The sequence below is a fragment of the Peromyscus maniculatus genome, chromosome 3 (assembly GCF_049852395.1).
Source record: "Peromyscus maniculatus bairdii isolate BWxNUB_F1_BW_parent chromosome 3, HU_Pman_BW_mat_3.1, whole genome shotgun sequence".
Classification (NCBI taxonomy): Eukaryota; Metazoa; Chordata; class Mammalia; order Rodentia; family Cricetidae; genus Peromyscus; species Peromyscus maniculatus.
This window is the reverse complement of record NC_134854.1, coordinates 119961694-119977644: the sequence shown is the minus strand read 5'-3', so window position 1 is coordinate 119977644 and position 15951 is coordinate 119961694. Positions and strand designations below refer to the sequence as shown.

At 44.9% G+C, this 15951-nt stretch overlaps 1 protein-coding gene across 2 annotated transcripts in view; it reads left to right on the top strand.

The window, feature by feature from the left end:
* The first annotated feature begins 584 nt into the window (after nt 1–584).
* Nucleotides 585–15951, top strand: part of Frmd4b (FERM domain containing 4B) — a 338430-nt gene continuing 323063 nt past the window's right edge. Inside the window, exon 1 of one of the 2 annotated variants that reach the window (XM_006972576.2) lies at nt 585–988. The gene's annotated coding sequence lies outside the window, so the exon portion shown is untranslated. The remainder of the gene's footprint in view (nt 989–15951) is intronic. The other variant, XM_076567441.1, reaches the window with a different exon arrangement.

The window sequence follows — 15951 nt, the reverse complement described above, 5'->3', positions numbered from 1 at the left end:
CCTTCTCCCAATGACTGCATTAAGCTCAGCATCGGATCGGATTGCGACCTCTGCTCTGTCACTATCAGCTGTTTGGAGGGAATCTCTCTGAGCCTCCAAATAAAGCGCAACGCGGTAACCCTGACTCAGAGTGAATAAATGTCATGTCATAAATGTCTAGTGTGAAACAGTATCAGACACCCCCCCCCTTTCTTTCATGCAGAGCCATCAGATTTCAGGAGTCTTAGTCTAGTGATTTCTCCAGCCCCACTGAAGTCCTTGGGGACACCTTGCATTTCCTACCGTCTCCCTTTATTCTAAGGTCCTGGGGGTGCCTAAATCCAGGAAGTGCAATCGAGAGTCACACAGCTTTTCCAAGTCAGGGCTATGCAGAAAGGCGAGCTCTCCCGCCTCCTAACTGCACCTGAGGACCGGCTTGCGCTGGGTGCCCGCTGCCTGTGCGCGCGCAGGCGGCCGGGCGAGCTGCAACCGCGGGGCTGAGCGCCCCCTCCCTGCTCCGCTCCCCCTCCTCCTCCCGATACAATGACTGGGCCGGAACAGCGCATCCGCCGAGCCTCATTGGCAGGGCCGCCCCGGCCCCCGGAGAGGCGACGGGCGGGGGCAGCGCAGACAGAGCGGTGGAGAGCCCCGGCTGACAGCGGCCAGAGGCTGGACCGAGGGACGCGGGGACACTCGGAAGGCGGCTCGGGGCTCCTCCGCGGAGTGTGGGGATCCTGGTGAGGACTCCGGGCCAGGGGATGCTGCAGGCTCTGGCTGCCAGGCTAGCCGCTGCAGAGTTGGACTGCGTGTCTCCGACGCTGAGCCCAAGCCTGGGCGGAGAGGAGGAGGACCGAGAGGAAGACAACCGCCGCGGGGGAAGGCGCCGCGCGCCCAGGAGTTGCGGGACTGGCGCCGAGCGGGTTCCCCGGGTCCCGCGCGGTGCGCAGCGCAGACAATAAAGTAGCAAGGCGACAGCCCCCCGCGTCAGAGGGAGGAGGCGGCTGAGCAGGTTGGTGGGTGACTGTCCCGGGGATGTCGGACCGCACTGTCACTGGAGGAGGGGGCCGAGGTTCACCTCGGAGCCGCAGAGTGCGCCCCCCGGCGCGGAGCGCAGATTGGGGACCCTCAGAGAAGGTCCCCTACTCCTGCTACAGGGAAGCCCCGCCCCAAGGCTCCAGGGCTGGTGCAGCCTGGACTGGAGTTTCTAGGCACTTGGCGCCGCGCTTTGGTGGCTCTGGCGGTGTGGTGACAGGAAGTTTGGCGGGTTCAAGGCTTTGATGCTAGTGGGGTTTGTGAAAGCGCCGCCTGGGACCATGAGCTTTTTGCTTTGGTGGGAGGTATGGAGAAGAACCGTTGAATCCCAGACCCGGTTGCCCGGAGATGCCCTCCGAAGGCAGTGGAAAAAGCAGAGGGGTCCCTGGCGCTAGCCGAGGGCACCCAGGGTTTGGCTTGGCTGCCCTTTGTAAATAGGCGTGTCACATCCTAGGCGCGCCTGTATTGGAGATGCTGTGTGCGTGTGAACCGCTCCCTGTCAATTTTCTGGAGTATCTCACTTTTCATTTTTATCCTGATAAAGCATATTTAGCCCTAATTTGAGAAGTGTTATTTCGTTTGGACTAGAGGCCAAAGTCTCCCTGTGCATGGCTCTCTTAAAGATGCTCCTGATTAGAGCTGGGTGCCATTTACAAAGGGGTAGAGCTGGACTCCAGTCTTCCCCGGTCTGAGAATTCAGTGGCAGGAGGAGGTCTCTAGCTCTCCTTTGTGTGGCCGCTTCCTTCCTTCCAGATGTGAGAGGGTTGGGCTGGGCGCTTCTGGGTGCGGTAATAATTATCCAGAACATTCCTGAGATCTGCTAGGACTTGTAAACATACCAGGGCCAACTCCTCTGAACTTTGCGGGCTGACTTGATGTGTTTGCTGGTACCTAGAGGGCCGCGACTGCAGGGTGGCCCCTTGGGGAAGGAAGACGCCACGGTGCTGACAGCCACAGTCTCGGGAAAGCTGCATGATTCTTCAGGGTTAGCCTGAGCTTGCCCCAGAACTGCACCCGCCAACTCCGAGGATGTGTTAAAGATTACAGGGCAATCCCTGACATGCTGATTCTTGTCCCAAAGGGGGTGGATCTGAGGAACTTCCAAAGCCAGTGTCTGGAAGGGAAGAAAAACGTCTTCGCCTTACTTAAACCTCTCTAGCCGCCCTTTGATCTGTCACACACAGCGTGCAGCGTGCTGAAAAGAACTGGGGAGAGCTGTGTTAGGCAGTCTGGCTGGCAGTTTGCAGGCTTCGTGAATAGTCCAATAGTAAGACAAACCCTAGAGGGATGTTAAGGACCATGCCATTAAGGCTTACTAGCAACTCATCGAACTTCATGTTAGCCTTCCTTAGCAGAGCAGGGTCACTAGAAGGGACCCTGTCATGTTCTGTTAATGATTATGAAGAACAAACAAACAAATCAACAACAATAGCCACCTTGCCGTTTCTTCCTCATAAATTTAAGTTGATATTTAAGAGTTGATGGAGAATCAAGAGTTCCGTGTATTTTTGTTCCCGACTTCAGCGTTACAAAATAGCTAGCAGGCTATTCTGTAAACAACAGCAGGCATGTATAGGCACATGTCTTGGAGCAGTACATATATTTCCCAGAGGAGGTCAAGAAAAACTGGGGGCTTCTTGGAATAGAGAAGATTTGTCATGTCGTTGGGACATTGTGTATGTGTTAACCAAACGCTTTATTTGCTTATAATTTGGTAATGTGGGTGGAAAGTATTTGGATAAGTCAGTGGTGGAAAATGAAGAAGTCTACCTATAACACTCTCACAATAAGGTTTAATTTTCATCATCCGCCAAGTTCTCAAAAGGTCAGGCTTCAGGGCATGCAAGTGTTTGCAAGCTCACAATTTTCCATGTTAGCTACAGAAAAGTTAAGGGTCCTCTTGTAGCACATATATAACCACACTTGAGCCTAAAGAGTCTAGGAAAGGGTGGGCGGAGCTAACTTCACAGCCAGTCCAGAGTGTGGGGCAGGTTATAGGGAAGAGCTGCCTGGTCTCAGAAGAATTTATCATTTCTAGTCTCTGTTTCTAGCAAAACTTGGGACTCCCTGGTGTCTGTCCATTTGGTGGCACAGATTTAATTAAGGCTTTGCAATGCTTTTGCGGGAAGAGAAAGGAAAATTTGGCTAACTGACAACACAAACAGGGTGCATGGAAGGCAGTTAAAAATATCTGATTGTCCTACCCAGTCTGCAAGGATTTTCAGAATTGCACATCTTTGCACACATAAGTAAAGGCTCGGAGTTTACAAATGATGGCTTTCTCCTCCTCTACCTTTCCTTCCCCCTCCCCTTTCTCTCTCTCCTTCCCTTCCTCTCACTTAACAGTTTTATTTTGTTTTAGATGATCTTTTGTTTGGTAATGAATTCATTTCTAAATCCTCAGGGCTTTCTCCTACCTTTTCTTCTAGTTAACATGGGTCCTAGGCTATCAGAAAGATGTCTGAAGATGGTATGTTTCTGTTGCTAGATGCTTGATTAAAAAAAAAAAAAACTTGGTAATTTAGGGGCCGAGCTTATTTTCTTTTGTAAACTGCCTTCCTGAAGTTATAATGTCATAAAAAAACAAAGACAAAACCAAGTTCTTCTTTATGAACTCAATTTCTAAACCTTATCTTGAAGGACAGTGTTTTCCAAAATGAAGGTCATAAACTCTATTTACTGGTCACAACCAATATTAAAAGACTATATGACAAGACAAGAGACTGGCTCCATAAGAAGTTGATAAGAGTTCTGTGGCTTTATGGAACTTTGAGTCAGATTTATGGGGTGGGGCTGACATTTATACGTTCAGGGCTGCAGCATAACATGTCATTTCACCGTGAGTTACTGTCAAAGTTTGAAATGCACTGCTACAGAGGGTGTGTATCTATCAGTATTGTTTTGCTAAGTGGGAAATACAGTTGTAAGTGGCTTTGGGATACTTTATAGACATCACAAAGGCACGGTGTCTTTTCCTGTATATGGGTTTGTGTCATTAACAGGTTGGGGAGTACTTTGCTTAGAGATGAAGAAACAACTTCAAGATCTGCTTTCTTCTCAGTTTTTAAAAGCCCTGCTTTTCTGTCTGTATACTGGGTTCCTTTTTGTATGATAAGAAGACTGGATAGTATAGCTGTTGCTGGTTTAGATGGATATGGTTTGAGTATGGCACTCACAGCTTCATGGGCTAGAAGCCTGGTTCCCAGTGTGGCCATAAGTAAAGGGCTTTGGTCATAGGGGTGCCAGCTTAGGAAGGGATTGGTGTAGTGTTTCTAGGACCTGGGTCAATACGAGAGAGAGAGAGAGAGAGAGAGAGAGAGAGAGAGAGAGAGAGAGAGAGAGAGAGAGAGAGAGAGAGGTGGCAACTGAATCTCTCAGTCTTCCTACCTTACTGTGTTACCTCTTTCCATCATGAGCCATAGGCTCAAGAGAAGGGGTCACATGATGTTGAACTTTTAGTCTCACAAACTGCAAGCTTTCTTTGTAAGGTTTCCAGGGGAAAAAATCAGTCTTATTGACTTCTCTGGAGGAAGATCCTGTAGCAAATTACTTCTGGAGTAGAGAACTACAGGGACCATGTGATCTGTCACATGAATACAGTTGCTGGGGAAGAAAATTGTACACAGTCTGGGGCGGGTGTTTCAGCAAAGCACAAAGGGCCTAATGAAGACAACTGATTCCTGTCTTCTTTGATGTCCTGCATAATGGAAGTCGAGCTGAGCTGTACTCCCGCAAATAGGTCATCAATATGGTTTTTCGTGTGTATCAAGAAAACCCCAGCTGCCTCTGGACATGGTCAATATAGGGGCTTATGAGCTCAAAATGTAAAGCAACTGAAATTGATAAGAAGCATGCTGCTTTCAATGGGACCTGAGGGAGGAAAGTAAATACATCAATTAAATATCCACAACACACCCAAGCCCCTCTTATCAGGGATGACCATGCTTGTTTCTACATGTGTGGGCAGATCTTGGGAAGCATTTATTTTAAATCAATTTTTCATTCTAATGTGATATAAATTATTTAAGTTGGTCTTGGAGGAGATTATTTGGAGAGTGCACCCCTTTAAGGCCCAGGGTGCTTAAACCAAATCCTCCATTGCGCAGCTCTTTAGCCCTGAGCTATGTGTTTGGGTCTGTGTTACTTTGCCCTTGGGGAATGCACTGTTTTTAATTGTCTCCCCGTCACTTCATATACAATTAGCCAGTGGGAAGAGAGCCCTAATTGTGCCTGGCTGCAAGGATAATGCTCACTCACAGCAGAGGGTCCTTGGAAGTAGGTTGATCATGCTGACTTGCCTTGGGTCAGTCCTGATTAATATCTGTGCCTCCAGTATGGATGGTAAATTGCATGGTCACCCCACCTAGGAGGCTATTTTTTGAGGGCTATGATTAGGGTTTGTGTAATAATTTAAATTATTTGATAAAGTATTTATTCGACCAGGAAGAGCTAAATGATTATGCTAAAGGATGTATGGTCACATGACCAAGGAGAAAGGGAATCTAAGATATCATTATCAAAATGCTGTAGGAGTTCTGTATCAGGGATATAGTTCTTCCTCCCCCCCCCCCCCCACACACAAGGGATATTTGTAAATGTCCAAGAAATTTGTTGGTCGTCACCATTTGGGAGCAATGGCAGTAGAATCTAGTGAGTATAGGGCAGGGCTCTCAGAAAAGTCTGCAATACACTGGACACCCTACACCAAAGAACTGCCCGGCCCCAATGCTGTGGCATGTGGTTGGGTAACCCTCTGATAAGCGACATTAGAAGGACAGGAAAAATGTGGTGGTTGTTTTCAGTCGTTTGCTTGAAAGGATCTGGAATCACCTGGAGAGGAGTTCTTGGTAAGGGATTAGGTTGGCTCATGGCCTTTCTCTGAGGGATTTCCTTAATTAGGTTCATTGAGGTGGGAAGACCCACCCTGGATGTAGGTAGCACCATTTCATTGAAAGGGTCCGGGCTGAATGAAAAGGAGAGTGTGGACTGCACACTGGCATTGTTCTCTGTTTTTTTGTTTTTGTTTTTGTTTTTTTTTTGTTGTTGTTGTTGTTGTGATGAACTCTATCTGAACCATGAGCCAGGAAGAAGACCCTTTCTCCCTTAAGTTGCTTTTTGTCAGGAGTATTTGATAAGCAACAGAAAAGCAACTGAGATAGAAGGAAGGTGTTTGAGGCGAGAGGGTGATGCTATATGGGTGTTCATTTTGAGATCATTATTAGGCTATATATTTGCATTCTTTAATCTTTTTTGTATGTGAAACATTTTTTTAAAAAAGTTTTAAACAAGATGTGTTCACCAGAACTGAGGGACCAAACTTCTGATGCCTGATGATATAACTGTAAAGATTCCATAAATGATAGAACTAATAGTGACAGCATCAACTCATGTTCAGGTACACTGAGAATTACTCAGCTACGGCCTTGACATGTTCATTCCTTGTAGCTCTTCCCCTCATTTTAGTCTGTTTCCTGTTACTATAGCAAAATACCTGAGGCTGGGTATTACATAAGGAAAAGTTGATTCAGCTCAGAATTCTCGTGGTAAGAGCATTGCGTGGGCGCATGCGTATGATGACGGCATTGGCGCAGACAGCAAATGCTTGTGTGTGTGAAGAGAGCATGTGTAAAAAAGAAGTCACAGGGCCAGATAAGAAACTATCAAGGGAAAAATCCATCTTTTTTATAGAAACTCATTCTTGCAGGAACTTGCTCCTTGAGGCCCTCCAAGCAAGCACCTAGACTCCAGGGACCTCATTTCCTTTAGGCCCCATGTCTTAGTAGTTTTCCCACTTCTCGGAACTGCCAGACTGGGAGCAATGCTTCCAACACACGAACCATTATGAGACACATTTAAACCATACTCAAACCATAGACCCCTTGCTCTCCACCCCTTCTATGGCCAAGAAGGCTCATTCTGAGATGATGACTGGACTCAAATCACCCAGTGTTTATTGAAGAACCAGAGCCAAGGCTGCGCTAGTGTTGTCTAGAGAAGTGGAGTCACCGTCAGGAAAGCTGGTTCTTGTGTCACGTGACCTTCTGGCATACCACAACCAGCTCCCAAATCTAACTCTGTTGCTTACTAAACATGTGTTTTGAACAAGTGGCTTACCCTTCACGCCTCAGGTTCCCTCTCCGTCAGATGGAGGTGATCAGAGCTCCTGCTGTATCCAGCTGCTGTCAGGTTCAAATGATAAAATACTGCCTGATCTTGCTGGTGTCTGGAACCTATAACGCATTGACAACGGGGTGTAGCTCTGTGCTGGAAGGCTTGCCTAGTGTGCTGGAGGCCCTGATTTGGATCCCAGTCTGGGGGGGTGGGGACAACAATGGTCAGAGGAGGGGATTCAGCATCATCTGTCTGGAACACTGGCTTACAGTAACGTTCCTCTCTACAGAGGGAGCCTCCCACCTGGTGATGTCAGCAGCCTCCATGCAACCTCTGCGGAGTCTGTTAAACGCTCCCACACACTGTTTCCTTCATCCCCACCAGTCCCAGAGTTGCCCACACTTTACAGGGGTGGACATCAGGCCTGGAAAGCTCCAGGACTTGTTCATGATCACATAGCTAGTGAGTGGCAGGCTTAGGGGTGGGCAAATGCTGCCACTTTGGCCCCAAAGACCCCCTTCTTTATTGTCCTAGCATTCATGGTGCAAGAGCCTGGCTATATCTCCAGGGAAAGCTCACAACAGACCTACAATGTGTCATCTCCTCCACTGTGTGGTCTGGCAGTAGGAGTGTGTAAAGGGCCACAAGAGCTACTGCTAATACAACATTTGTAAGAAACAAGGAAAAACATTCCTTTCTGTTTTGCTGAACAACCCTTTAGCAGAGTAGAGTTTTCAGCCATGCAATTTGACATGGGCAGTAAATATAAAACCCTCCCAAATCAGCCCTAAATATTTGGCTGCAGTAAGGAGGCCCCTGGCTTTGAAACTCACCAAGCAGCCTAGACAGTTATTGGAAATAATTATGCCTCTGCCACAGCATGCGGCCCCATCACAACCCTCCTGAATCAAAAGGCCTTTCTGGAAATACCAGCATCCATCTTCCAGCTGGTGCTTCCAACAGCCAACAGTGTCGGTGGGAGGGGGGCAAACAATAGATGGGGCCAGGAATTGTTTTTAGCTTTTCCTGGTTGCACCTGACTGAGCCCAGCCCATCAGTTCAGTCATTTCAAGGGAGCAGAAGGAGCCATATGTGACCAGAATGCCAGGCACCCACAGGCACCGAGTTTAAACAGCCAGCTCTGGTCCTGCTTTATCCAAGTTCAGTGCTGGAGCAGAATTCTGCTAGATGGGGGAGGAGCTGGGGAGAAAAGAGGTGATCTGTGGTCTAGAATTGGCAGCAGTTAGAGAATCAAGGCAGAGGATACGGTTCGATGGGAACGCACTTGCTTAGGCATGCTCAAAGCCCTGGGTTCTAGTCTCAGCAACACAAGAAATAGGAAAAAAAAACTGTTGAAAAAATCAGTAAGGCAGAGTTCACATCCCCCCGTGGCAGTAAGGTGACAGGAGGTGCCGTAACTAGCTTTCTGAGTTTGTCAAACGGGTGGTGACTGCCACAGCCTGTAAGTCTTTGAATCACGAATATGCACACCATTTTTTATAGCATCAAACTTTTGCAACTTTAACATTTTTTTTTAAAGTTCCCAGATAAATGCTCCTTTAAAGGGGAAGTTTCTGTAGAGTGACTATTTCAGTAAAATCACTTGCTGTCCAGTTAAAAACGGCATTTAGTGTCACTGGTTCTATCAAATTGCCTTCCGGTATTTAGATACCTTTCAAAACAGGGCAGTGTGGCTTCTGAATACATCAGAAGACACAGGGGGCATCTGAGGCCATCACACATGCTCCAATTGGCTCCATTTAAATGTGTGAAGTAAAAACCAGGGTCCTGATAAACTAATGAAAGCCATGTGTCCCCGACTGGGAACACAGAACCTTGTCCCAGTGAGGCTGTAAGACTTAAATTGAGCACATAGCACAGTTATTTGCTCTAACTGTGTTAAATTAATTCAATTTGTATTTCGAAGAGCAAGAGAAAAAAAAAAACCCATGTTGTTTTTAATCTCCCTCCATGGCCACGGTCTTGCTCTCCCTTCCCCATCTGAGAGGGTTGGGCTCCAGTGTTCTGGAGGCCGAGGGTGACTCGGACAAAGAGTAAGGCACTGTGTTTGTTTTGAATGATTTGGCTGCTGGAGACAGTTCTAATCATGAGTGCATCTCACGGTACGCTCCAGCTTCGTCTTCCTTGCAGACTCACACAGAAAAGTACTCTGTGTAAATCTCAGAGAAAAGCTGCAGATACAGTCATGGTAAATGATAGTTTAAAAGTGACAGTTGGTCAGAAAGACCACATGAGCCTTGATTGATGCTGTTGCTATACAGTCTGACAGAAGTTCAAGTTTGACTGCCTGCAAACTGCACCACACATTTTTTTTCTGCCCTGTGTGCAGTTTCATTTCTATTACTGATGTCTAGGAATCAGCAATACATTTCACCTAGGACGTTCTTTCCCAGGCGATGAAGACCCACCTCTTTGTAGTCACTTTATCTTTTGCTTGAGCTGTCTCTAATGGCACATGCTTGTTTGGTTGGACAGTGTTAATGTGACTACATTTTCCCTGTACTTAGCTTTATCATGATAAATATCACCCATGGTTCCTTGCTGTCATCCCGCTGGATGGTGTGGGGCTAAATGCCTCTTCAAAACTAGCCAACGACTTGGAGCATGTGGCAGGGCACACACCTATTGCCCATTCAGAAGGCAGAGGCAGGTGGGTCAATGGGAGTTCCAGGCCAGCCTCTACTACATCTGGAGACCCTGCCTCAAAGATAAGTAAATTAGAGGCAGGTGATGTAGCTTGGTGTGTCTTGCTCAGCATGCACAAGGCGCTGGGTTGGATTTTCCAGCACCACATAAAATTAAGAGTGGTGGTTCGGGCCTGCAATTTCATCACCTGGAGGACAAATAGAAAGATCAGGCATTCAAAGCCATTCCCTGCTACCCAGTATTATGGGACAAAACTTTTCCTGGGGAGATGCAACACACACACATTTATTCTTTCCAGATAGGGATCCCATGACAGACCAAAGTATGGGTACCACCAAAGTCCAATGTTGTGAACCAGTGAGTTTTACTGGGGTTACTTACAGGAATATGGGTGAGGGATAACTTGCAGGAGCAGAAGTGACTCAAAGACAGCTGCATCCCCAAAGTCCACCCCAGCATGGGTGATGGCTCATAAAACTGGGAAGCAGGAGCACACTGTTGTAGCTGGAAAGTTTCTCTCCCGGTCCCGGCAAGCCCCCACAGCCTTGCAGCCCACTTATAAAATAATCACTCAGAAGCTTATATTAATTAAAATTGCATGGCCTAATGGCTCAGGCTTCTTGCTAGCTAGATCTCACATCTTAAATTAACCTATTTCTATAAATGTATAACTTGCCATGTGGCTCATGGCTTACTGGTATCTTTACATCTTGCTTCTCATGGTGGTGGCTGGCAGCGTCTCCTGCCTCAGCCTTCCTGTTCCCAGAATTCTCCTCTCTGCTTGTCCCACCTATACTTCCTGCCTGGCTACTGGCTAATAAGTATTTTATTTATTAACCGATCAGAGCAACACAGTCACAGCATACAGAGCAATATCCATGGCACACTCTACAGCCTGCAGGCAGCTCAACAGGTTGGAGAGTGTCCTTTCCGAGTGATTCTGCTCTTAATCTCTTCCAGGCAGCTTGGCTGGTTTCTTCTTCTGCTTGGTCTTGCTCTTCTTTGCAGCTTTGGCCATCTAAGTGTTGAGTAACTGTTTCCTCCGAGATTGGAATATTACATCCTGCAGGGAAGTTCCTAAGTAAAACAACTCAAGATAGCTTCGGAAGTTTCTGAAACTGACCAGTTTCTCTAGACTCCTCCCTTCTAGAGTAAGCAATAAAAATTTCAGAGTTCCTGTCAGGGGAAGGAGAGTCCAACTGCAAAGAAGACTCAGTCAATCCAAGCTTTGAAGAAGACAGCTGCCCGAAAGAAGCAGAAACCAGTTAAGCTGGCTCAAAGAAGTTTAGACCAACTGTAGCACCTGGGGAGGACTCTTTCCAACCTGTTGAGCTGCCAGCAGTCTTGCAGTGTGCTCTAAATTCTCAGCTTTTGTGAGCTGTCACCCATTCTGGGGTAGGCTTTTGTGACACAGCTGTCTTGGAGTCATTTCTGCTCCTATAAGGAATCCCTGACCCATATTCCTGTAAGTAACTGTAGTAATACTTTCTTTTTTCCCCTTTTTTTAAAATTAAGAGATTTTTCTATTCATTTTAAAATCCAACCACATATTCCCCTGTCCTCCCTCCTCCCACCTCCCAGCCTTCTCCCCAATCCACGCCCCATTCCCACCTTCTCCAAGGCAAGGTCTCCCATGGGGAGTCAGCAGAGCCTGGTACATTCAGTTTAGGCAGGTCCAAGCCCCTCCTCCCTACATCAAGGCTGTGCAAAGTGTCCCACCATAGGCACTAGGCTCCAAAAAGCAGACTCATACACTAGGGGCAGGTCCCAATCACACTGCCTGGGGGCCCCCTAAACAATTCAAGCCAAACAACTGTCTTGCTTATCCAGAGGGCCTAGTCCAGTACCTAGTCCAGCTCCTCAGTTACTGGTCCATAGTTCATGTGTTTCCACCAGTTTGGCTAGTTGTCTCTGTACTTTTTCCAATCATGATCTCGATAGCTCTTGCTCATAGAATCCCTCCTCTCTCTCATCGATTAGACTCCTGGAGCTCTGCCTGGGACCCAGACGTGGATCTCTGCATCTACTTCTATCAGTCACTAGATGAGGGTTCTATGATGACAGTTAGGGTATTCAGCCATCCAATCACCAGAGTAGGTCAGCTCAGGCACCCTCTCAACTATTGCCACTAGTCTATGGTAGAGTCATCTTTGTGGATTCCCGGGAACCTCCCTAACACTCTGCTTCTTCCTATTCCCATGATGCCTTCATTTATCATGGTATCTTTTTCCTTGTTCTCCCACTCTGTTCCCATTCCAGCTTTTATTTGTCTAAAAAAAGGAAATGTTTCATCTCTAACATAGTAAAATTATACAGAATAAGAACAATTATCAGATAAGAATTACATTCACAATGGCCAGTCCATTTGAATTTAGCAAATTCAGAGAAATTACTTTATTAACTATTCTATCTTGGTGAGTCCAAAGTTTTATACCTAAATCATTTTCTATCATAACTTATATTATCATCCTAAAATATCCATTTCGACCGAAAAACGTCTTCTTAGATAAACAACTTAAGCTTTTTATGTTTCTCAAACATAAATTTTATATCTCTTATGTAAGTTTCTTTACTGAATTTGGTAACAAAGAAAACTATAGCTATCAAATCTTCAACCCCATCAAAGATCCAAGAAGAATATAATATTACCTCAGTAAATGGGAAGTGCAGAGCAAGCAACTTCCAAAACTATAGAAATGACAGAAATAGCTGTCTGCCTGAACAGTTACCCAAGATTCCTCTGCAAGGTTGGGGCATCCATCTTTGACCCGCAGACCTAGAATATCTGATAGACTTTTCTGTGAAGCAGGAATATTAAAGGATTGTCCTACTTTGTCTTGGTAAAGTTTAGCAGTCATCTTCTTTTGTGTCCTGCTTATTCAATTTGGATAACATATTGTCAGCAATTGAGACAAGGGAAATTTCTTATCTAGTGACTAACTTTGCCACAATGAAAGCAAACTCCATATAAAGGTTGTTCAATACTCATCATCCTTTTTGTGAAGTAAATTGATGCTACCAGGAGCAGAAGTGACTCACTGTCATGAAAAGTCTTATGTTATTAAAACATCTTAAATGCCATATTCTGTAGGTCTCTGAAATGTTTGAAGACCACCTATTTAAAATATTCTATTTACCCTTGAAAAAATACCTAACATGACTACAAATTTGATTATTATAGATGATTAATTGCTAACCTGCATTTCTAAATTATTCTAAATAGTTTATAATAGTAACTTTTAAGGACTAAAAAATTATATTACATTGTTAAATGAGCTGCATAGGTACAATATCTTAAACAAGAGTAGAAATATACATACAGTATAACAAAAAACCCTTTAAATTTGTATCATACAAAAATCCTTACCAATGTAAAATATTTGAGACTAGTAGCTGCTTTTTAGTTTAAAGTTTAGATTCAATAATATATCCTTTTATTCTATCATTCCTATAGCCTCCCTTTTTCTTTTTAGAAAAAAAGATCCTTGAATCTAGCTCCTTTGCTTAGTTTCCTCCCTTACCATGACCAGTAACAATTTGCAACCAACACCCCTAAATGATGACAAACATCCATAACCCATCAAACCACTGAAAAGTACCCACATCTACTTCTTGAGAATGTGGGTGTCATGTTCTTTTTTTTTTTTTTTTTGGTTTTTAGAGACAGGGTTTGTCTATGTAGCTTTGTGCCTTTCCTCAAACTCACTTTGTAGACCAGGCTAGCCTTGAACTCACAGAGATCTGCCTGCCTCTGCCTCCTGAGTGCTGGGATTAAAGGCATGCATCACCACCACCCAGCTGGGTGTCATGTTCTCAAAATTATTTACTGTTGTCTGTGGGCAATGGCATCTTTAGGGGACCCTCATAAAATTGAGATAATGGTCAAGTCCTGGGAGAACTAGCTGTATTGTTTTTGTTTAGTCTCTATGTGATAGGAAAATATAGAGCTTATCTGAAGTCCTGGCTGGAGTAGTCTGTGAGGCTGTATCATCTCAACTAGCAGCTTTGATGTTGTTCTGGATGCAGAATTTTGAGGAAACTGCAACAGAGGCATTCTGAGAGGCTGTATCATCTGGGCTACTTGTCTTCATTGGTGTCTGGTCTTTTTTTATGAAAACATACAGACTTGTAAAGATAACATATATATCTGCATTAAAACAAATATAGAATTGCGATGTGCACAAGTCAGCAAAAGATGATTTTTTTTTGTTTGTTTTATGAGCTGGTAAAAAGCGTCTATTAACTTTATAAGTCTGTGTGGACTGTTAAACCTTTATCCATGCCATATGAAAGGATGACATGTAGTAGTAAGTCATGAGGACTCTGTAGCCAACAAGATTTATGTCTCATCGAGTCTCAGAACTGTTCCCATAGTAGAGGGATCAGCATATACATTACCTGTGTTATAGTTTTTCTTGGTTTCTTCCTTCATGTCTGTAGATATGATTTTTTAGGAGGTCTCCCCTGGTCAAATCTAATCTTCATTAATTTTGAAGGAATACATAGCTTTTTGTTTCCTGTGGAAACAAAACCATAATCTCTCCCCCAACACAATGTATTTTCTGACTTCCATTCTCAAGTTAAGACATCTTTAAAATATATAGACTGATTTAATTCAGTAGTTTTTTTCCACAAGCCAATATCTCTCAGCAGCTGCCATTTTTTGTTCATTAGCACTTAAAAAATTCAAAGTTAAAAAAGCACCATGCAGGATCCAGATGCCCTCTGTATTTCCCATCTTTAAGTGCCCTTTTTAATCACTTTAATCTTTATTTAAAGACTTTATTATTTTTAAACTTTTTTATTTCTATGAGTGTCTATACCAATTTTCTCTTCTTTCTCCGGCACCTAAGCACCTTTTTAAGCATACTGCACCTTTGTAGGGATATTTTTCTGTCTGAACCTTGCTTTACTGTTCATCTGCAGTCTTCTCTCACCACATGAGCCAAACCTGAAACTGCTGAGCTGCTGCTGCAGTGTGACACTGGTGGCTGACTCTGCCCCACCCAGGTCTGTGAGAGCCAAGCTTTATGCCCACAGGCAACAGCTGGAAGCCACGCCTCTGTATGCTGCCAGCACTGGCCTACCTGAGAGACTGTGGGACCAGGAAGCCACATCCAGCTCCTTCTCCAGAACTTTGCTAAGCTTTCTCAGGCACTATGTTTGGGTATGTGAGCCTCCACACTGGATGCCATCTGTAGGAGTACTTTCTCATCGAGACGGCCATCCCACAAATAATGACATGGAAACTATTATTAATTATGAAAGCTTGGCTTTAGCTTGGGCTTTTTCCCAACTAGCCCAATAAAACTCACTGGTTTACCAAGTCGGACTTCGGTGGTATCTGTACTCTGGTTTGACATGGGTTCCCTGTCTAGGGTTGGTAGATGTGTGTGTGTGTTGAATCTCCCTAGGAAACGTTTGGTTACACAACACACGGTGAGTCTGAGGCCAGCCTGAAGTTCATGAGACTCTGTCAACAAATACATAAACAGATTAAGAGATTTTGCTTCCCAGCAACTAGTTCTATAGAATAGTCAGCAAATGGCTGGCAGCTCGCTTAGACATTCATGCTTAGGAGCTCAGCTAAGTGGTCCAACCCCCTGGGCAATGAGCAGTGTTACTCCTCCCCTTTCACCAGGGATAAGATGGGGTGGAGCAGATAGACCTAGGATTTGAGCCTGAAGCCAGGTCCCTAAGTGCGCAGCACCTCTTGCCGGATTTTAACTTGAGTCGCTCCTCTCTGCCCTTTGAGTACTCCTGATTCCCCCTTTGCTTTGAAGGCTTTCAGTTCAGGGGAGGGGCTGGGATTAGATCTGTGCATCTTTGATGTGGCATTTTTGGTATCCTTCTGCACAGGTGGAGTTCTGCTGATTTCTGAGTTCCTAGACATCTTCTGCACAGTTGCAGTTTCTGAACGTCTTAACTTGTGCATTTAGCTTTGGAGCCTGGGGCTTTGGGAAGGATTTAAAATTTTCTATGTTATGATTAAGTAGTGTATTTGAGAAACCTGCAATCAGAAGACTGCTTGGTGACTCTTTAATGTAGGCATTGGGAAACATTTTATTTATTCATTTATTTGTTTATTTATTTATTTATTTATTTATTTATTTATTTAGCAAAGGGTGAGATCCTAAGTATATTGAGCTTCTCAGGCCATAT